This window comes from Narcine bancroftii, chromosome 2, assembly GCF_036971445.1.
Source record: "Narcine bancroftii isolate sNarBan1 chromosome 2, sNarBan1.hap1, whole genome shotgun sequence".
NCBI classification, from domain to species: Eukaryota; Metazoa; Chordata; class Chondrichthyes; order Torpediniformes; family Narcinidae; genus Narcine; species Narcine bancroftii.
In genome coordinates, this window is record NC_091470.1 from 222000499 (window position 1) to 222024955 (window position 24457).

The following is a 24457-nucleotide window of genomic DNA, read 5'->3' on the forward strand; positions in this document are numbered from 1 at the left end:
TTTAAAACAGTTCTTACTTAAAATAATGGAGCTCTGCCCCATGCTAGACATATCGGGGCCTCAGAGCTTGTGAAGAGTGCTCAAGAGACTTCACTAATGGATTGTAGTTTACAAAACGCAACAGAGGAAAGATCTTGCTGGAGCCACAGATTGTCTGGAAGATAACTTGTTCTAGGAGGGTCATGTGGTTTTGCATGCAGAGAGAGAGTCAAATAGGCTTTTCTCTGTGTGTGTGTGTGTGTGTGTGTGTGTGTGTGTGTGTGTGTGTGTGTGTGTGTGTGTGTGTGTGTGTGTGTGTGTGTGTGTGTGTGAGAGAGAGAGAGACACACACACACACACAAACACACACACACACACACACATACACACACACACACACACACACACACACACACACACACACACACACACACACACACACACACACACACACACACACACACACACACACAGAGATCACTTGTAGAGTGTTACAGCCAGCAGACAGCAGCTGGGATGGCCTGGCCATAGTCCTTGTGGTTCATGCATGAGGAGAGGACTGTCTGCCTAATGTTTCACTTGGAATAAGAGAAACAAGAAGGAACTCTGTGGTGACCTGAAAGAAAGAAGTTATCATCTGGAGAACCCTGACGGGTTTCTTTTTCAAGTTTCTTTGGCAAGACACTGAAGTGGCTGATGGATGTAAAAGGAACAACAAATCTCTCTCTGAAAACCAACAAGCACCTTCCTGAGTGGTAACCATTTACCTTTCAAGCACCAAAGCCTGGTGAATTTTATTCATGTTAAATCCTGTGCATAGTATAAGAATTGCCTGCAACCCGTGAACTTGGAGGAATGAAAAGTGAGATTGGACTGTGAACCCAAGAACTTTTCTGAACTTACTCATTACACACATGAGCACTTAGAATTAGAAGGGGGTTAAGTTAGGTTAGTTAAGTCAATCGCGATAAGTTAAAGTGTGATTCTGTTTTCTCGTTTAAAGATAATTAAAAGCAATTTTTGTCTTGCTGAATATCTATTGTTGCTGTGTTTATGTGTCCTCTGGGCTCATTAAAGTACGGTGATTCACTGTTTTGTAGGTTTGTATATTCATTCATTCAATGATTCAGTGATTCAAATATTCAATGAATATACGTTCATTGGAGCGACTTCATCTCCAACATCGAAGTACTCGAGATGGCAGAGGCTGACAGCATCGAATCCACGCTGCTGAAGATCAAACTGCACTGGGTAGGTCATGTCTCCAGAATGGAGGATCATTGCCTTCCCAAGATCGTGTTCTATGGTGAGCTCTCCACTGGCCACCGAGACAGAGGTGCACCAAAGAAGAGGTACAAGGACTGCCTAAAGAAATCTCTTGGTGCCTGCCACATTGACCACCGCCAGTGGGCTGATATCGCCTCAAACCATGCATCTTGGCGCCTCACAGATTGGCGGGCAGCAACCTCCTTTGAAGAAGACCGCAGAGCCCACCTCACTGTCAAAAGACAAAGGAGGAAAAACCCAACACCCAACCCCAACCCACCAATTTTCCCCTGCAACCGCTGCAACCGTGTCTGCCTGTCCCGCATTGGACTTGTCAGCCACAAACGAGCCTGCAGCTGATGTGGACATTACCCCTCCATAAATCTTCGTCCGCGAAGCCAAGCCAAAGAAAAAAGAAGAGGTTTGTATACCAAGGCTCAGGTTCCTTTCACTGTCACACAATAAGATGTAAACATGATATACGTTGATGTTTTTCAGCCATAAGGCAAAGTCACCATGAGCATTGTATGGCTCCTCTAACAATGAGAGAGTCCCTTCAGAGACAAATCCCTGAATATTTGTGGGTTCGCCTCCAATGCTCCCACAGTCTCTGCAGCTGCACCCAAACCTGTTCAATCCATTTCCAACTCCCAGTCCTAGTCTCCGCAATGATCACAAAGCCTTCAGTGTTCAAGGGCTTTCAGGAGCCCTTCTTATCCTCAGCACCCTCTCGAAACCCGGTTCCAATACGTGCTTCCCATGAGCCAGACTCCAGCAGCCCACAGCCAGTGTGGATTCTTCCACACGGCCTGTGTGGGTATTTTGCTGGCCCTCTCTTGTGTATGCACAGCCAGATGATAATAAAGTTGAGCTTGAAATGCCAGAACTTTATTGCATGTGAAGGTCAAGTTCACTATCACACTCTGCTTGTTAATCTTGGGAATGTTTCAGGCTGCTGGCTGATCATCACCATGCTACTCGATAACGATGCTCCATTCATCAAGATGGGAAGACCTCATCTAATTTCTTTCATTCCACAAGAGCAGACAAACTGTGCATGATCAGTTGCTTCCCTAAAGGACAGACATTAATGTACAGTACAGAGTCGGCATTGCTCCTTACAGAGACCTCCCTGACAAGGTTCTTCCAGGAGGTCCTGGTTTTGGCCAGGTCTGTCCCCTTTTATTGGAGAATATGCAGCTACGATTCTCCACTAGCCTGCCCAGGTATTCTAACCACTGGAAAAATGTTCCTGTCTTGTCCCATTACAGATGCCCATTTTTGAAATAGCAACGGTCTCCAGTAACTGAGGAGTGATGCGTACATTGTGAATGTGTTTTGTTCAGTTGAGCTCATAACATTAAGGCTAAATGCTAAGAGCTGGAAGATTGCACAATAGGTCAACAGCTCAGACAGTGCTAAATTTGGAAGGGTGCATCTGATGCTGCTTTCCTGGGAATCCTACAGATTTTGTAATGTTACAAGGTTGAAAAGTGGTGGCACTACTGGAGCTGTTGTAATGGCAGCACTGCCAAAGGTGTGGACCCAGGAAAGAAAAGTCACAGTGCTGCTCTAGAGGATTCAACTGCCCTGTCATAAGGGGCCAATGGTGTTTCAAAACTAAAATCCTGCAACTACGGGTCTGGTCAAGATGGCGGCACCTGAGCCCGGCAGTGGCCATAAGTGCCACAGGCTCCAGGGGAGAAACAGACCGGTGCAGGGCACCAGAAATAGGGAGAGCACCACTCGTGGTGAAGGAGAAGTGGAGGAGGCAGCTCCCCGCAGGACGGCAACCAGAGCAGCAGGCCAGCAAGGTGCTGAGTGGCTGAGAGACCCACATGCACTGTAGTCGGGGGACCTGCATGGGCTGGAGACTGGTGCATGGGAACCAGGCATTGGAGCCGGGATTTGAGAGGATGCTGAGGGCAATAAAGGGCTCCCGAAGGGCCTTAGGCTTCCAGGTCGGGTCAAAGGTCTGGATCTGGAGCTTGGAGTGTCAATGGAGTGAAAAGAATGGCTGCTGAAGGTGAATCCATGGACTCTCAGTGACTCTAAAGGGACTCTCTTTTGCTTCTCTTTCCCATGTACTGCAAGCGACGCCGGGCAAAACTCATGGCAATTCTTTGTCTACCTTATGACAGGCAGAAGGCAAATTCATGTAATTTTACAAGTATTGTACTATTATATGACAATAAAGGAATCTTAAGTATTGATAAACTAATTTCTAGGCTACATTTTACTCACTGCCATGTTTTGGAGCAAGTCTGTGATTAATATCTACAATGTTTATATCAGTATGTATATACTGGTTAATATCGAGATGTGCAGTGTCTACTTGGTGTAAATACATTAGTTATTATTGATCTATCCAGTGTTTATCAGGTGTACTTACCTTGGTTAATATCAACATCTGCATCGGCGTACTTATACTAGTTATTGGTTACAATTGTACATTGACTGATCAATATATGCAATGTTATTATGGTCATGTATTCATAGATCGATAAATATCTGCAAACATTTTATAAATATGCATACTTAGGTTGTAATCAATATCTGCTGTGTATTAATGGGTATATATCCACAGGTTATGGCCTTTATTTGCAATGTTTTTATGTATACCTAGTTTGGAATTGATTGTCATCTTTCATGTTTTTACAGGTATTCTCTCTATCCTTTCTTTGCTCCCTCCTTCCATTTATACATAAAACAGACACATACCTTCATTTCAAACACACATCAACTGTACAAAATCAAACAGACACATCCTCATACATTCTCCCACACTCTCACCACATAATCCTGAATTCGCCACACGAGTTGACTATGCACTGATTCAGTGAAGGCAGACTTATCGCACGCTCACCTCAATTTTCCAGCTGCATATTTTGCAGGCAAAGGACTCTTATGGGCGGTTGTATGATCTATGCCACAGTAGCTGCACACGGTCCCATAAGAGATGCAGGCCACAGTGCTGTCTGAGACTGCAGTGCTCTCTCAGAATAAATATTCTGAAGCTCAAGGTGGAATTTCTCAGTCAGGAACCAGCCCATCCAGTGCAGAATTCACTGTGGATGTATATTAAGGAAAGCTAATTCCGCTATCCTGGAGAAGTGCCAGCTTCCAGCAGTCAGAACTTGAAGAGCAAGTCCAGGAAGTGTGGCAATGGTTATCAGAACAATCCAGATGTGAGTGTGTCTCTAATCACAGTATTAATGGGCCATAGGTTTGAGTAAGGATGTTTTTTAATGTTTTATTTATACATTTTCCATACATGTAATTAATAAACCATAATATAGAACAATAAATGTTTAAATTTGTGGTGGTATACTACTACAGGGGGCAACCTCTGTACCTGCAGGAGTGTAAGGGGGACAGGACAACACCTGGTCAGCTGTCAATCAATCAACCTGAATGGATGAAGCCCACCCGGTCGGGTGTCAATCACCTCCCGGGATATAAGCCTGCACCGGCCTCCAAATTCTCTCTCAGAATTACTTCAGCAACAGCCAGCCTAGCTCTGTGGAAGTCTTTGTGGATTAAAGCCTGTTGTACAGTCTTTACCTTGCGTGTTTCTGGTTCTTTCTAACAGCACACCACAATTTAATCAACAAAAACTTTTTGCACAGCTGCTATGGAAAAACTCCTGAGCGCAGGGAGCCTCAAAGTCGACCCCAGCCACCCGTGAGCCCAGACACGCTTTGAGATTTGGAGGGACACAGTCAAAGCAAACATCGAGGTGCACGCAGACGGCATCCTGGACTCAGATCGGAAGAAGCTCGTTTTACTCCAATCAAAGCTGGGTCCTCACACTTTCCAGGCAACCGAAGGCTGCTCCAAGTCCAAAGGAGCAATAGACACTCTCAAGACCTTGTACAAGCCCGTCATGAATGTGGTCTTTGCAAGGTACCTCCTCAATACCCAAGCCCAGCAACCCGGGGAAATGGCTGAGTCTTACCTGGGGCACCTGCGAGAGTTGGTCCGACTATGTCTGGCTGAACCTGGAGTAGATGCAGAGGAGATAGAGAGGCTGATCCATGATGCCTTCATCCGAGGACTATGTTCGAGGGCTATCCGGCAGAAGCTGTTGGATGATAGCATCTACACCCTGGCCAAGAATGTGGAAGTGATCCGAAGTCTGGAACCTGTAGCATTGCACATTGAAGCCTTCGATTCCAGGCTCCCCCAGGCTCCCTCATGGCTGCTTCACACTGCAGCTGCACCCCTAGACCATCACTGCAGTGGGCATCTGGCGCCCCTGTAAGTACTGTGGGTCCTGGTGTAGGTCAAACTGATGATCGCACCAAAACTGCTCGGCTAAGAATCAGTATTCATCTTGATGTGGCAAGAAAGGCCACTTTAGGTAAAGTGTGCCTCTCAAAGCCAGCCAGCAGCTCAGCAGCTCCCTATGAACTCTCCACATCCTCTGTGGACCCCTCCATGTGCGCTTGCTGGGCAACACCATTGTCCCTGCGACTACTTCCACCTTCCCCGACCCTGATGGTGCAGCATCCAGCCCCGCCAGTGACGACCGCCGCGTGTGCCCCATGCACTCGGACCAGCCCCCGCTCTCGCCTGCCGAAAACTACAATGACGTCATTCCCGGCTGTCGGCGTGATGCCACTTCCACCAACCGCGATTACATCACTTTCCCCAGTGTGAAAAACACAGCTGGGGAAGGAGACCAGCCAGGCTGCGGGCCCCCTCGTGGTGCTGCCATCTTGAGCCAGGCAGATGCCAACATGGAGGCCCAATGGGGACGACGTGGTCAACACGGGCGATGACCAGGCTGCTCCACCAATGCACCCCATGCCTCCAGATACCATCAGTTGCCGCACGTTGCACCCCACGACCAATGACGACGTGGTCAAAACGGGCAACAACCAGACCGCCCTACCGACAATCCCCACACCTCCAGATGCCATAAATCGCCGCGCACAACAGGAAAGCGATGACTCTGACCCCGAGATGGTCCTGGCTGTCACCACTCTGACCTTGGGCGCTCTATGATGAACGTGCAAGTCAACAGACAGGTAACAAAGTGCCTGTTCGACACTGGCAGCACTGGGAGTTTCATTCACCCGAGCGTGGCCCACTCTCTGAAACTAAAAGTCCACTCCACCCCCTTCTCGATCACTCTTGTTGCCAAGGACAAAACTGCTAGCATCCTTGGGCACTGCTCAGCCACTATAACTGTGGGAGGGGAGACATACATGGGGTTTAGGCTCTTGGTCATGCCCACACTCTGCGCCCCAGTCCTCCTGGGCCTGGATTTCCAGGGACGCCTGTAGAGCATCACCCTTGCCTTCGGGGGGCCCCAACCTCCACTCATGCTACACAGCGCACCGACCTATCAGCCCTGCCTAACCTGTAGCCTATCCACATTACGCATCAACCCCCCACCCCAGCGCTCTTCGCACATCTTACGCCAGGCTGCGAGCCGATTGCCACCAGAAGTAGGCACTATTGCGCCGCAGACAGAGACTTTATCAAGGGAGAGGTGCGGCGGCTTCTGGCGGAAGGCATCAAAGAGCCCAGTTATAGCCCTTGGAGAGCTCAAGTGCTGGTGGTCAAAGGGGGAAGTAAGCCGAGGATGGTCGTGGATTACAGCCAAACCATAAACTGGTACAACCAAATACACGCCTACACCCTGTTGAGGATAGCCGACATGGTCAATGAGATAGCCCGTTACCGGGTTTTCTCCATGATTGACTTGAAGTCGGCTTATCACCAAATCCCCATCCACCCGAGGGACAAGCCCTACACTGCCTTCAAGGCAGACGGGCACCTGTACCAGTTCCCTTTGGTGTCACGAACGGGGTCTCTGTCTTCCAGCGGGACATGGATCGTATAGTAGACTAGCACAAGCTGAAGGTGACATTCCCGTATCTGGATAATGTCACTATCTGTGGCCATGACCAGCAGGACCACGGTGCAAACCTGGAGAAATTCCTCCAGACAGCTGGAGAGCTGAACCTCACTTACAACAAGGAGAAGTGCGTGTTCAGCACCACCCGTCTCACCATCCTGGGATACATTGTGGCCCGTGGGGTCATTGGCCCAGATCCAAAGCGAATGCGCTCATTATTAGAGCTACCTCTCCCCCTCACGCTAAAGGTCCTCCACAGGTGCCTTTGCTTATTCTCCTATTACTTGCAGTGGGTTCCCCACTTCTTGGACAAGGTCCACCCATTGGCCCAAGCTACAACTTTTCCTCTCACACCCGCTGCGCAGGCAGCTTTCATGCACATCAGGCAGGACATTGCAGATGCCATGATGCAGACCGTGGATAAGGACTCCCCCTTCCATATTGAGAGCGATGCCTCTGATGTTATCTTCGCCGCTACTCTCAACCAAGGGGGGGGGGGTGCCAAATCACCTTCTTCTCTAGGACCCTCCATGACTCCGAGCTAAGGAATTCCGCCATTGAAAAGGAGGCCCGGGCGATTGTGGAAGCGGTCTGCCACTGGTGCCACTACCTGGCCAGCAGGAGATTCACCCTCCTCACAGTCCAGCGGGCCGTGGCGTTCATGTTTAACACTACACACAAGAGCAAGATCAGAAATTACAAGATCCTGTGCTGGAGAGTCGAGCTGGCAACCTACAGCTACGACATCCAGTACCGCCTGGGAAAGTTTAATGACTCCCCCGATGCCCTCTCTCAGACCTGCGCATCTATGCTCGATGACAGGCTGCAGGCACTGCATGAGTCCCTCTGCCATCCAGGTGTCACCAGGTTGTACCATTTCATTAAGTCCTGGAACCTGCCGTACACCATCAGGGACCTCAGGGACATGACCGAGGCCTACCAGGTCTGCGTGGAGTGGAAATCTCGCTTCTAATGCCCACCCCAGGCCCATGTCATAAGGCCACTTGGCCCTTTGAGCATCTCAGCATGGATTTTAAAGGGCCCCTGCCTTCCATGAACCAAAATGTTTACTTCCTCAAGGTAAAGGACGAGTACTCCCACTTCCCTTACGCTATCCCTTGCCCGGACACCTCCACGGCCACTGTCATCAGGGCCCTGGAACAGATATTCACCATGTTTGGCTACCCCGCTTTCATCCACAGCGATCAGGGGGTCTAGCTTTATGAACGAAGAGCTGCTCCAATATCTGATGGCATGGGGTATTGCGACTAGTCGCGCGACTGGTTATAACCTAAGAGGCAATGGGTAAGTGGAACACGAAAACGGGATGGTCTGGAAGGCAATCCTCCTGGCCCTCAAATCAAAAGGGTGGGCTGTTGAATACTGGCAGGACGCCCTGCCCGAGGTGCTCCATGCCATTAGGTCACTTCTGTGTATGGCTACCAACGAGACACCACATGAATGCCTGTTTGCATTCCACAGGAAGCTGGTGACTGGAATGTCCCTCCCAGCATGGCTCGCGTCCCCGGGACTGGTGCTCCTGCATAAACATGTACAGGCACACAAGGCCGAACCCCTGGTTGAACAGGTTTTCCTCCTACAGGCGAACCACAACTACGCCTATGTTAGGTTCGGCAGTGGCAGGGAGGACACCGTTTCAAACAGGGACCTAGCACCAGCAGGAGCACCCACCATTCCACAGCGTCCTTCAGCCCAAAACAACACTGACCGAGTATACATCCCCATCCTCAGGCAGCTATGGGGCGCACAGGACCTCCTTGAACACCAGGGGCCCACTTCAGCCATGGGGGACGAACCTGATCCCCCCACCCATCCAATACAACTCTCACACCTCGACCCTGGCCCCCTCAGCCACCCCTCTGTACAGCACCACACCAGTCACTCAGATCCCTGCCGCCAGCCCCCCCCCCCCCACTTACCCCCCCACTTCCCCCTCCGACCAGTGATCAGGAGCCAGTCCTATGACGATCACAGAGACTCCGGCAACTGCCAGATCATCTCAGCCTGTAAATATTGTATTTTGTATAGTGGGTATGATTCTTTGTTACTGCCCCCCGGGACAATTTTAAAGAAGGGGGTGAATGTGGTGGTACATCACTGGCCTACTGCAGGGGGCAACCTCTGTACCTGCAGGAGTGTACGGCCGGCCTACTGCAGGGGGAAACCTCTGTACCTGCAGGAGTGTAAGGGGGACAGGACAACACCTGGCTGGCTGTTAACCAGTCGACCTGAATGGATCAAACCCACCCGGTCGGGTGTCAATCACCCCTCAGGATATAAGCCTGCGTCGGCCTTCGAAATCTCACTCAGAGTTACTGCAGCAACAGCCAGACTGGCTCTGTGAAAGTCTTTGTTGATTAAAGCCTATTGTACAGTCTTTGCCTTGTGTGTGTCTGGTTCTGTCTAACAGAGCACCACAAAATTTAAGAAAATATAATTAATTTCACAATGGTTATAACCCCTCTTCTTTCCTCCCTATCTCAACCCCTCACCCCCCAAAAATATATATAGATTGTGGTATATATAGTAATATAAAATAAGGAAGATAGATAGCATCATGGATTGCTCAGAGAGTCGCTGGACTCCAACAAAGTTTATATGATCATTTTAAGGATGAAGTTGACAAAGGTCCTCAGAGGCTGGAAGAACATTTCTATACATTTAAAAACTAAAACTTGCATGTACATGCTCCAAATTAAAAAAAATATATATATTGCACATTCATTTCTGAAGGTATATGTAATTTTCTCTAAAGGGATACAGCTTTGAATTTCTGCATTCCATTTCCCATAGCTGAATATGAGTCTGATTTCTAAGTCACTGCAATACATTTCCTCACTACTGGCAATGCTATTTTAACAAATTTCATTTGATACATCGATAATTTCAACTTAGGTCTTGTTACTTCTATATTCCCCAATAGGAATAAATCTGGGTTTAGTGGAAAGACAATGCCCCTAACTAGTTCTAAAAAATTCCCTAAATCCACCCAAAAAGGTCTTACCTTGGAGCATGACCAAATTGAATGCAATAAAGCACCTAGTTCCTCACCACACCTATAACAATGATCTGATAAATCTGATTTCATTCTATTCAATTTTTGTGGAACCACATATAACTAATGTAAATATTTATATTGAACTAATCTATATTTTACATTAATATTATTTGTACTATAATTTTGACAGAGATCTGACCATCTTTACACATCAATTGTAATCAAATCTAGCTCCCATTTCTGTCTCGATTTATGCACTCCCATTTTAACAGTTCCTGTTTGTAATAAAAGATACATTGCAGAAGTAAATTTCTCAGTATTTCCTCTCCTAATAAGAGTTTCCACTTCACTACAAATAGGTAACCACATCTCTGAACCTAACTTTTCCCTTAAATATCCTCTCTGTTAAAAATAACAGAAAAAATGTATTACTCAGTCTTCCATATTTATTCCTCAGTTGCTCAAATGACATCAATTGGCTTTGTTCATAACAATCTTCAATATTTTTAATACCTTTACTAAACTAAATATTAAAAAATCAATTGTTCTTAAAGGATAGCTTTTTTGAAAGATTAACGTGCATCTTCAGTGAAGACACCTTGTCTACTTCCTAACAGTGCCTCCAGTGCCTTAGCTCATTGAAGATGTTTATCAAGGAAACTCGACTCCCTCGGGAATATCCAAGGAAAGGTCGGTTTTGATTGTGACCAGGCTGAGGAAACCAATCTTGCTGAAAAGCTGAAAGAGAAACATTTTAGTATGTATGCTGATTTGTATCAGGGTGAACAAAGTTAATATAAGTTGTTGATCTGTGAGTGACAAGTGAGTCAACATTTAGACCAAACTGTCTGATTATCAAGTTGCGGCTCCGCTGTCGACATTACCGAGTGTTTGTTCTCATCATCAGTGATCAGTAAAACAGAATTATCTAGTATATGGCAATGGCTCTATGAGCTCTCCCCTTTGCCATGCCTTATTTCACCATCACCGGCTTCCTGTATTTCCCTTTTAGCCTTGAGACCTGAGCACTTTGCTGATAATTCCTGGGCATTGAACGATAAAGCCTAAAGTTCAGCATGACATTCGTAATCGGCAAGGACTTGCTGAAAGCTTGGTTCTGTGTTTTATGCTTCACAAAGCTGGCCTGCAAAAAAAAATAATTGAAAATGAACTCCTCCAAGTATTTGCAGTGACTGGTACGACTGCTGGCTCAGGACTTGATCTTTGGTTGGATGACTCTGGGTTGCGTGTGGAGTCTGAAGTAGAACATCTACATCCAGCTGAGCAGAGCTTGCAAGGTTGTGTGGCCTCCGACCCACACTCTCTACTGGTGTCCCTGACTCCACCATCTGCTCCTTCTCACTTCTGGTGCCTGATTCACCAGGTGACAATCCAAGTTCCTCGCTTGCTAGGGCCAATGCAGTGTGAGCCAGGCTCCTTTGGTACTGTGCTCCTCCTCCCCCCCCCCCCCCCCCCCCCCACTCACCCACCACGAGGAGAGGAAGTTGAAACCAATGAGTGAAAGTCATGGAATGCTCTGAATGGATTAAGGGAGAGACAACACAGGATTAAAATGAGACTGAACGTCATTGGTGACTGGGTTGATACGGATACATGTAAGATTATAGACACAAAGCATGCATCAACAATCCAACGATTTTGTAGCCATTTTGTAGGGAGGCAAAATTCTGTTTCACTTCATGGCAGTACATTAAACTTGGACCTGGCTCAACACAATATCTATCCATTTCATAGAAGGGCATTCATCATCAGGATCTGTTTCCTGTTGTCTGTTCCTTTTCCATGCATCAGTGTGGGTGATAATGGCAGTGAGGTCTGACCCATCCTGAATGTTAATGAAAACCTCAGAGTTTGGTGCAATGCCCTCCTTGCTGAGTTCAAACTTCCTTGACTATTTCTGATACTTCATTAGTCTTTGCAACTACAGTAAAATCCCCTGTATCTGACATCTGAGGGAATTGTGGGTGCTGGACTTCTCCAGTTGACTGAGACACACTTATAATTCCTAACTAATACAGGTGCATTAATAATACAGTTTAAAAGACAAAAGACAGTGGAAAATGTAAAGTAATTTGAAAAATATCAGTATTGTAGACCTTATTTATGTAAAGTTTACTTTAACCTGGTAATTCTCATAATGTACAAAATTTAAATTGAAATTCAAACCTTGCTGGAACAGTGTTGTGCTACACTAACTGTGCCACCATCATAATTAACACCCCCACCCTCCCTGATATGTTTATAGATAAAGGTTCACCAATGTTCTTAATACTAATAAAGATAAAGACTTTTACTAGGCAGGGATAGGGGCACACTTTGGGATAGCGGCAACTGTCGGCTCTTCATCCTAGGCACTGCCACACAACTTTATTGGCATTTTAATCAACCAGCTGCTGCAGGCGGGGCACGACCAGGGCGCTCTGCTGGCTGAATGTTTGCTGCCATGTTTTCTGAGGGTTTTTGTGTTGCTTTGGAGAACATTTAGTTTTCTAAAATTTAATTTTAAATGTTTATTTATTTTTATTTTAATTAGTTAATTTATTTTTTCAATGATTTGCTGGTTACTTGAATTCTGGATACTGGGGATTTTACTGTATATATATATATATTTCTTTGTTTTCCCTTTCCTCTTAGTTCACCCCGCAGAAATGAAAGGAAATTAGTAATATGAGAGTCATAAACAGCTTCAACAACTTGTTCATAATGATAATACACAAAGAGGAATCGTCCATTGATCCACTTGCATCCCAATGCTTTTTCACAATAAATAATGGGTCTGTTAAGATGACTGAGAAGTGAGGTGTTGTCACTGTTTTGGAACTAAGTTGCTAACTCTACTGGAGCACTTAACGTCATGACTTGGGCATATACCAACAGGGGTAATGATGCAGTCTCAGCTTTTTGGAAGCTTTTGTTCTGCATTTGGAAGTTAGGTGTTTCAGAGTCAAACACCAGGAAGTATTTCTTAGCATGGACCCTCTGTGGTGATATTTTGCTTTATTTTTCTTCTGGACGTTCAGTGCAGTATTGAAAGGGTACTCAACTGGCAGAGATGTCTTTCAGATAAAGGGCGACACAGTTGGCATGCAGCCTTTGCAGCACCAGCGATTGGGACTGGGATTCTAATCCCATGCTATCTTGAAGGAGTTTGTATGTTCTCCCACTGTTCGAAACATACCAGGGGTTGTAGGTGTCAATTGGGCAGCATGAACATGTTGGCTGAAATGCCCTCTTAACATGCTGTATATTTAATTTTTTTTTAAGTGCTAAATTGGGATCTGTTCTGAATGATAGGGTAACAAACCATATATTTCTTTAAGCTTCTTCAGGTGCATTCTCCGCTAAGAATGTGCCTGCAGAAGCAGAAGTCGACCTGTGAATTGTCATTCAGGTGGCAGCAGTAAAAGCGCAGCACTGGCCATCTGAAAGGGACAGCTGCATGGGAGGCACCTCGGACTGCACTCCGGCTCCTGTCCCTTTGGGCTGTCAGTGCTGGGGCAGTCATCACAGGCTGTCAGCGCTGGGCGGCCGACACAGGCTGTCAGCTCGGGCTGTCCGCACTTGGGTGGCCAGCGTGGGCTGTCAGTGCTGGGCGGCTGGCATGGGCTATCCCCTTACTGATCCCACTTATGAAGGACAGATTAATTTGTTGATTTGCAATGCAGGCACCGAGCAACAAATGTTTGTTGATAATCTACCCATAGCCACACCAAACCTTGAGTGCTCAGAGGAATCAGACCAGCAGAGAGTCTGAACTAGCAGAGACATCTGGAGAAATATATAACCACACAGATCTCAGTGGTGCAGAACAATTTACACATGAACCAGTTAGCAAAAGACATCAAGGTGGCAAATAAAAACCCAGGGAGTTTGTCAGAGGGAAATGCAAACATCAAATATAATGAATATCCAAAACAAAGAACAGTACAGCACAGGAACAGCCCATTTGCCCACAATGTCTGCACCAAACATTATCCCCCAATTAAACTAGCCCCATGTCGGTCCCCACAATGATCCCACTGCTCTTCCCGTGCCGGCTGCCCCACAGTGTTAGGACTGATACAAGGCTGTGGGGAGGGCATGGGGCAGTGGGAACAGTGTGGGGACCGACATGGGGCTATGGGGAGAGATCAGAGCAGTGGGATCAGTGTGGGGCTAGTTTAAACTCTCTGCTGGTCTGATTCCTCTCTGAGCACTCAGGGTTTGGCGTGGCTATGGGCAGATTATCAACAAACATTTGGTTCTCAGTGCCTGCATTGGAAAACAACAAATTAATCTATCCCTCATAAGTGGGATCAATATGGAGACAGCCTGCACTGGCTGCCCCAGCACTGACAGCCCACGCTAGCTGCCCCAGCACTGACAGCCTGTTTTCAGGTGGTTGCATTCAGGTGCCTAGGGGGACTTCAGTGCTTTGGCGATTATCCCTTTTGGAGGATGGTTGGAAAGTGCATCTCGGAGGCACTTCCTGCTTTTTCAGGTGGCCTCCCAACAGCCACATAGGGGTAGAATATTTAACTTTACATCGGGTAATTTTGGCCACCTGAAAGTGCCTTCTGGATGCACAGCCTAGCCTTTAACCCTCAACTGATGCCCATAAACTTGACCGCTTGTACTTTCAGTTTCCACTTTGCACTGGATTTTATGAGGCACGGCGTCTACACTTCAAAGGTTCCATGTTGTCTGTCAAGCTTCTGTGCTGTTCTGAGGATAAAGTGGCCGTTAGCAATGCCAGCACTTTTCCATTGATATCCTTAAACTTTATAAATCCAACTCCTATTTAACAACCTTGATTAACAGATTGTTATTTATTATCTCATTATTCTCTTTGCTTCACTAGAGTCTGTTTCTTGATACTCCACCATGGAACAATCTTTTATATCTCAGAATGTTTGCAAACTGTTAACAACCAAGAAACAATCAAGAAACAATGTCGGTCCCCACACTGTTCCCACTGCCCCATGCCCTCCCCACAGCCCTGTATCAGTCCTAACACTGTGGGGCAGCCGGCACGGGAAGAGCAGTGGGATTATTGTGGGGACCGACATGGGGCTAGTTTAATTGCGGGATAATGTTTGGTGCAGACACTGTTAACAATCAAATGTAGTGCAATTTATGGTGGAGATATTTCCAGACATACGATTTTCAGTGATGCTCTTGAAATATAAATGTTGGCTAGTATACAGAGATCTTTGAATGATGCCAAGAATCATTGTTGTCCAAACTAAGAGACTCATTTTAATATCTCATTTAAAAGTCAGAACCTGTGACAGTGAATACTAATGCTTAGTGTAAAGTCACTGTTTGTTGCATCCCAACTGTTCACATTTTGAGTATATTTCAGCAATATGGTCTGACTCATGACCAAAATTAACCATTTTGTAATTGGTTCATTTGCATGTGAAAAGGTTAACTTTAGTTAATCTAATTGTATGAGTTATACTAAAAGTGGAACACAATGAGAATATAATTGTCAGTTGAAACAGATTTCTTGTGATTTTTTTTCCATTGCATTCAGGGTTATGGTTACGGAGCAGAACACAGCAAGGTAGAATTGCAAAGAGGCTTTAATCCCTTGTGACTGTGCTGTACATCAATGCAATACAGATGAAAGCACCATGATACCTTCATGTATGTAACTTTTGATTTGTTTTTTTTTGCAATTTGTATTGCTATATTAATTTAGATTACTGCATGTATGGAGAAAAATTTAAATTAATTATTGAAAAGAAAGATAAAAGCACGCTGCTGGGGTTGTTAGCCTGGGAATGTTGCTGATGTTGCTTTACCTATTCTTTCAATGAACTTGGTGCAGTTTGTGGAGACACTATATGGTGACATTTCTCAGTGCATTGAAGTATCTGCTTTTGGACTCTCAGAGGATACAGGAGGATGAAAATGTAAAACATTTTGGTTTGAGATCTTGCTCATCAAGCAAGTTTTCCCTCAGATGAAGCTGACATGGGTTAATTTCATCAACAATGTCCGCCCCTTCTGAAAAAATGGCTTCCAAGATGTGGCAAGTGCTTCATACTTTCAGAGTGACTCTTTATAGATGAGGGAGCAGTGTTGGGGGAAATACATGGGTGTTGACTGTACACTGTAGTTTAGTGATTGAGGCTAGAATAGAGGCGATGCATGTTGAAGAGATTCCCATTTATCTGTCAAATTAGTTCCAACCCAATGGGAAACCCTGTTCACAGTGAGGTGCTACAGAGAGGAGAGAAAGTTGGGGAAAGGTACTGAGGGTTGCTCCACACCATTTTGTACGGAGATCCAGCAGGTGAGCTTGTGCTTTGCCTGCTGCAGCAGGAAAATGACATGGACAAATTTCTGAGGGAAGCCAAATTTGATTAAGATTATGGACTCAGATGATTTTTTTTTTAAGGTCATGCTTGCCTTATCTTTTTTAGGGGAGTTGTTATCCAGTAAACATTATGCACATTATACTTCTATATCAGGGATGGCCTAACGTGCTTAACCTAAGAATCATATATGATAAACCTCAGATGTTTATGAGCTGCAAAACATGAAAAAATATTATACACATTTTTACTCTCACATGTATATTTTGTCACAAAAAATCATCTTAATATTAAGAGATACATCTACATAATAATTATTCATTTATGTAGTTTTTAAACTGCTAATTTGTATTAGTTTTAATAATGAAAAAGTACACATACATACTAAAATCTGGACAATATTGTGTGTCTCCATCTTGGCTAAGCATTAAAAATCTGGCTGATATGTTGTCAAAGCTATGAATTTGCTCTGACAGTTGTTGATATGTAAGGATTGCATGATGCTTCGACTTCACAAGCTTCATTACAGGGTATAGTGTGAGGGTAGCTGGGATGTCGGGAGCTCCACTGGGCGGGCTTCTGGTGCCTAGAGGAGAGTTTGCAGATGGGCTGTCAGGACCTCTGGAGAGCAGGCGGCCAGGATCACACTAACATTCCGCTAATTTCACAGGTAGCAACACAGCCACACACATCGCAATCAAGCGATCACGAGCCATGTCCACGAAAACTACCATGGTTAGCACTGGCACACATGATTCCAGTCTCAGCCAACACATTTCTGCTAGCCGCACATTATATGTAGAAGAGCCAGGTTTGGCCACCCCTGCTCCCTACGGAGAGAATTCACGGTGTCGTTTGGGGAAGAGCACCTAGTCGATTGGGAAAAGGGCAGAATCATTTGTGCCAGTCATTCATTCTTTCCTACAAGTTTCTACATGCATTTCTATGGGCAGTCATACAAAGTATCCCCTTCTCACATCTCAAGAACTTCCCTGTTTATCAAAAAGCCTCAAGCTATATTTATGAATCTCCAATGCATCTTTGCTATTGCAGTCTCCATCTCCATTTATTTGTACTCAGTGGTGGTGTGAGAATGATTAATATCTTTCTTTTCATTTTAAAATATTCTTATTGGGTTTAACATATAACTTAGATACAAAATGTTAAGGAAAACCCATAACAAGCAATTTCATGTACTTCAAGTACAAAAAAAAAATTGATGGATCAATGTTAAACAGTTCCTTAATCCTCATGAGAAATAAGTTATTGAATTAATCTGCGATAACCATGTTAAACCCATGTTTGTTAAATTAATCCAAATAAAAATTAATCAAAAGAAAAACAGACAAAAACAAAACTAAAAACTAAATCTAATTTACCCCTTCCCTCTATTCAAGGTAACCTTTGTAAAAGAAAAGGGAAATTGTGGATAGGATATGACCTCCAGACATTGGACAGAGAATCTCTGTAACATTCAAAATTCTTAATTCTTCCAGTCATGATCATATTCTATGAATGGGCCCTACATCTTTACAAATTGATACTTTATATCTTTAACATTGTATTGTGGCAGTGTGAGCAATGGAAGAAACACAGCCACCATGTTGAGGGTTATTAACGACTGTTCTTATTCACATTCAGCTTGCTCCTATAAGGGCAGCATGAGCTCAATCACCTGGTGTATTGTTACATCATAATCACTGCCCAGGGTGCGTGCTGGAAGGAATGATGGAGTCAGAGAGAAACCTCTGACGACGCCATTTCCCCATGGCTGCCCCACCACGTGTCAATACAGGCAGGGCCGGTTCCCCATGAGGATGTGCACCACCACACAATTTAATTTTCTCCAAACTTAAATAGGACATTGCACATCATGTAACCACTGTGTATGGGTAGATATCTTTCCATTTCAATAAAATTGCTTGTCTGGCTATCAGTGTGGTAAAGGCTAAAACTTTCGCCTGAGTTGCAGACAGAGGTATACCTGGCTCACGTGGAAAAACCAAACAAAGCAATTAACAGACAAGGTTCTATTTTGATCTTAAAAATGATGGATAAATTTTGAAAATGTATTTCCAAAATTTCTCTAAATTTGGACACTCTCAAAGCCTAGGGATCAGTGAAGCTTCATTTTCTTACATAGGGGATCATAATCTGTATAAAATGAGATAATTTAAATTTGGACATACAAGTTCTGTATACCACCTTAAATTGTAATAACAATGCCTTGTACAATATAAGGAATCTTAATCAAGCTGAGAGTTGAGTACCAATCTTCATCTGAAAATTTTATGTTCAAATCTCGTTCCCAATTGTTCTTAATCCCAGCCATAGAGGCGGATCTTCAATCCAATAAATCATTATAAATGTATGATATGAAACCATCATGAAAATCAGACCATAAGTTTAAAAAAAATGAATCAAGAATATTAGTATTTGAGATTCAAGAAAAATCAGAGAGCTTGGACTGAAGAAAATGTCTAACTTGTAAATATCTAAAAAAATGTCTGTTAGAAAGTTTAAATTTGTCTGATAATTGTTCAAAAGAGGGAAAGTAGTCTCGAATAAAAAGATCCTGACAACTTTGGATACCTAATCTATCCTATTCCTTGAAACCTGCGTCCAGCAGAGGTGGCTGAAAGAGATGATTATTTATAATGAGATTAGCCAGAGAAAAATCTATTAAGCCCAAAGAAATTTCTAAATTGAACCCATATTCTCAACCTTTCTCCCCATCTTCAATGACCAGGTGATCAGACAAGGCATCTATTTCCAGAACCTCCTGCACCTCACTTTTAGCTGTGAGATAATTGGCAGGCAACCTCTTGTTTGCTGTCTCAAGCTGAAATGTACACTGCTCCCCTCCTGGAGAAGGAAAGAAGAGACTGGTATGATGTGAATGCAAAGGCAGAAAGCATCTATTCATTTGTGATGAAGAAAAAAAAACAATGTTATATTATGATTAGTTTCAACACCAATCATGTGCACACAAGATGGAAATGGAAAGAAAAATTAGGTGTAATATATTGTCAAAGATACATACTTGACAGATGGGATGGATCAGATGAAGTAGTTATCAATAAAGCATAGAATAAGTCTGGTTGGTAATTTATAATCTGAGAGTGATGGGCCATTTGTGGTCAGGGAGAGTTGAGTAATGCATTACAGATTGGCATGGGAAATATGTAGATAAAGTGAGATGACAAATACATAGACAATGGGAGGTGAGGAATGAATTGACAGAGGCAGGTATATTATACACAAGGAGAGAGAAAGGTCAGCTCAATACCTCTCCAAATGACAAACAGATAGATCCTTTCAGATTCCAACACACTTTAACCAATTTGTAGAAACTCTTTTGCGGCTATCACTAATTCATTTTGGCATGAGATTTGTTGTAGTGAATAGAAATTAGATATTTTATTCAAAAAATCCTGATGCTGATTCATTTATTATTTAAGCTGTAACTAATCAGTCAGAGCTCAGTTGTTCCACTTCTATTGTCAGGACAGCTTCATCTATCTTGTTCTATCATGAGGTCATGATTCTAGACATGAATTGCACCTATTACAGTTTCAGCAAAGAATTAAAAGCTGTCAGATCAATGGACCATTGACGTCCTAGCGGCTGAAGGAAAGTGCACAGCTTTTAACCATTTTATAATTTGCAGCCCCAGAGTAAATCAGGGAACTCGATATAATTTTAAAAATACTCTTTAATCCTATAATATTAGCTAAAATTCCTGACATGATACATATCTGTGAATGTATCTGGGATATTTTACAATAAGCATTAGAATTAATTTCCAAAATCCAGCCCTTGGCTTGTTTCTTTGGCTTCAAGACACTTCTTGCTTCTTTGAGACACAAAAAAAAGATGGAGAAACTCAGGAGATCATGGAGCATTCAGAGGAAGTAAATCTGTCAAGATTCCTGGGAAGGGCTCAGGCCTGAAATATTTCCTATGGATGCTACATTTCTCCAGCACTTTTGTGTATTGCCCTCACCCCCAACATCTGCAGACTTTCTTGTTTAATTCTTGCTTCTTTTACTTGTCCAAACATTTCCCTGCACAACTCACTTTTTGAATTCATCTGAAAAAGCTGCCAAGCAACCCCATTTTACTGGGTTTCAATGTGTCTATAGAAGAAACTGTTCTACTGACTATACAATAGACTTGTCCCTCCACTTTGGCCTGACCCACCTGGAGATCGACACCTCATAATCCAGGCTGCTGTTTGTTGACTTCAGTTTGGCATTGAATACGATCTGTCCCCTCCCCCTGTGGCTGGTGGACAAGCTGTCCTTCCTGGAATTCAACACCATTTTCTGTAACTGGATTCTGGTCTTCTGAACAGAAAGACCACAATCTGTTCGGTTTGGTAGCAGAATATCCAGCACCATCACGCTGAGCACAAGTGCACCTCAGGACAATATGCTCAGCCCGCTCCTGTTCATGCTGCTGACCCACGTCTGCAATGCCAGATCCAGATCCAAAAAAGTAATTAAGTTTGCAGATGACACAACAGAAATTGACCTCATCAGCAACAACAATGAGTCCTACCTCAGAGAGAAGAAGCGGAAAATCGCGTGTTACGGTGTGAAAGTCACAACCTGTGTCTCATTGTGGACAAGACAAAGGAGATGATTGTTGATTTCAGGAGAACAGGGTTGACCACCCTCCACTGCACATCAGCAATATTGTTGTGAAGAGAGTAGAGAGCACCAAGTTCCTTAAGTAGTAACCTATGCTGGACATACAAAATCTCCTCTCTTGTCAGTAAGGTGCAAAAGTGGGCAACGCTACCGGCCACCGATCTGTTGACTTTCTGCAGGAGGTCTATCGAGAACGTCCTGGCCAGCTGCATCACTGTAGAGCATTAGATCGGAGGTCAATCCACAGTACCATAAAGGTGGCAGAGAGGATCTCAGGGGTCTTCCTGACCCCCTTGATGAGATCTACCAAGATCATTGTCTGAAGAAGGCTTGTAAAAATCATTAAGGACCCCTTCTCTTCGCCCCCCCAACCCAACCCCTGCACATAGTATCTTTTAGCTATTCCCATGAGGGGAGATACAGGAGTACCGGAAACACCAGGCTGAGAAACAGCTTCTTCCCATTGGCAGTGAGACTGCTGAATGACTGATGAACTGCTCATACAAACCCTTGGAGAATCTATTATTTAATAATATATATATAGTAGAGGACCCATGATTCAGAGCTGAACAGGAGTGTGGGTATGACAACGGCTCTGGATACGCTAATCTTTGTGAGGTTTTTCAGTTGGTTGTTTTTCCAGATTCTTTTGTGTAGTCTTCCAAAGGCGCTATTTGCCTTGGCGAGTCTGTTGTCTATTTCATTGTCGATCCTTGCATCCGATGAAATGGTGCAGCCGAGATAGGTAAACTGGTTGACCGTTTTGAGTTTTGTGTAGCCAATGGAGATGTGGGGGGGCTGGTAGTCATGGTGGGGCGCTGGCTGATGGAGGACCTCAGTTTTCTTCAGGCTGACTTCCAGGCCAAACATTTTGGCAGTTTCCGCAAAACAGGACGTCAAGCGCTGAAGAGCTGGCTCTGAATGGGCAACTAAAGCGCCTTTGGAAGATGTAATGGAGGGTTAAAACCATGTGCTCAGATGCTTTCTTGCTTATGTGAAACTGACAACACTGGGGCCACACTCAGGTCACCTTACTTTCAGAATTAGCAGATGTAATTAAACTCAGCCATGGGGATTTATCTGAAGATACACTTTGAAATGGAATTCCATTGTGAGGCCCAGGGAAAGCAGTTGTCAAATACGACACTCTGAAATTGACGTATTGGTCACAACCTGTCTTGCTCAAGAAGTTTTAATAAGTCTTTGTATCTACGAGATAAACCAGGATATCATAGCATCCTGGTTCCATAATAATTAATTTTCTAAATTGTAGAATAGTATGCTCAGCTTTGATTTTGACTGACAAATGTTAGAGGGAGTGGGTGCATGATTAATTGTTTTTGGGGTATAAAAGTCTGTGGTCCTGCTGCTGAAGTTCAGACTCTCTGAGGGATGGGAACATCCCTTGTCAAGAAGGAAGAACATCTAGAGTCCGAGCAGTGTCCCAGTCGGGGGAGGTGAAGGAGCTGCTACCGGCGCCCCGGCAGCCTACTACAAGTGTGCTGTCATTGCTTCACTTTGGCAGTTGGGACCAGTCCAGGCGTTGTTAAGTATGATTAGGCAGGGCTTGCATATTGTAGTTTGAAACCTGCTTTATATTTGTAATAAACATTTGTGTAGACTGAACTGCTCTCGGTGTGTGTCTCTATTCTCTTTCGGTAGCTCAAACACTGTGACCAATCTAAAACGAACAAAGTGAGAGGTACAAGTTTACCCAAGACAATTGGCGCTGTGAGCAGGGTTGGTCTCAAGATGTTCCGCCGAAAGAAAGAGGTGAGCCCTGAGAAGTTTTTGATTCCGGGATGGACTTCCAAAGATGATGGGTTTGGCATGCTGGCTAATACCCTGTCTTTGTTGGGATCACCCAACATTTGGGATGAAAGGTTAGAATCCTTAAGTGTGCCTCTGGGAGAGCGGGTTGCCACTCTCCTTCGAGAAAGTAAATTTCCAAAAAAACGGGGGACGCTGACGGACGGTTTTTGGCTGCTGGCCACAGCCTTACGCCACTCCGTTCAGCGTGAAGTTGAATTAGTTCAGCAGCAAGTGAAGTCTGAACATAAGAGAAAACAACTAGAGGAGGAAGTAGAGACTATGCGACAGCGCTGCTCGATGATGAGCGAAATTTTTAGCACCAGTCAGGATTGAGTCAAAGAATGGGAGGATAAGCACGTTCAAACAATTTGCCGTAATATTAAACTCCGGCAGCATCTCTGTGCGAATAAGGAAAAGCAAGGGATAGAACCTGATCCACATCGTATTCGTGCCATGATAAGGAATGGCAATGATCCTGATGTAATTGATGATTGGGACGGGAATATCTGGTATGATGATAATGGTAATAATGCAGATACCCCCCAGCATGTGCCTGGCATACTCCCCTCTCCTTCCGCTGTTCAAGCCCGCCCCGTAAGGCAGCGGACTTTCCAAGCAGAAGAAGGCGAAAGGGGGGATGATGTAAGTGTAGAAACTGAAGGGACAGGTGCCCCGATCTCCCAAGCGGACCCAGGGGAAGGCTCCCAAACCCCTGCTTATGCTCGGTGGGCTCCCCCCTCAACGGGATGGTCTCAGGAGCCTCCCGTCCATTGGGTAGAGGGCCCTATGTGCCAGAGTGGGAACAGGGGTCGGGAACAGTCAACAACAGTACGTGACTTCACTATAAAAGAGCTGGCTGCCATTGGAGATCGTTTTAGGCAAAAGACAGGAGAAACTTTGGCGGCCTTGCTTCTACGGGTTTGGAAGCAAGGGGGAGGTAGCATATATCTGACCCCTGAGGAATTGTTGGGGTTAGGATCATTAACTACTGATATTCGAGTCAATGCCGAATTACGTGGCAGAAGGAGAGATGTAGACTATTTGCTTGCTACTCTAGGAGAAGCCCTATTACGGGTGTATCCATCACCAGTAGATTGGGATTTGCATTTGCAGAACCATTGGGGCACACCAGAGGAGGGTATAGCAGTGATTCGCCAACAGGCCGTGGCCTCTGCTTTGTATACGGGGCACCTGAGGCTGTGGATGTATGGGGGGAGCCCCGATGAAGAATTATTCACAGCTGGAATGCACACCCGATTGGTTCGTTCAGCCCAACCTACTATACGGGGACTGGTCCCGTCCGTAACTAGTCCGCTAATTGGGCACCTCGTGTCTGAGGCGGTGCATGCCCTATCTGGACTCCAAGAACTGGAGTTGGGAGGTAAAATCCACTCACGTACAACCCAGGTTAAAGCAGACAGACAGGATGAAAGGAGAGGGGCTGCTGTTAATAACGGACTGACCAGAAAATACCTTTTTCTAACTTTGTTAAAGTTAGGCGTACCTAAAAGTGATATTGATGGGAAACCTA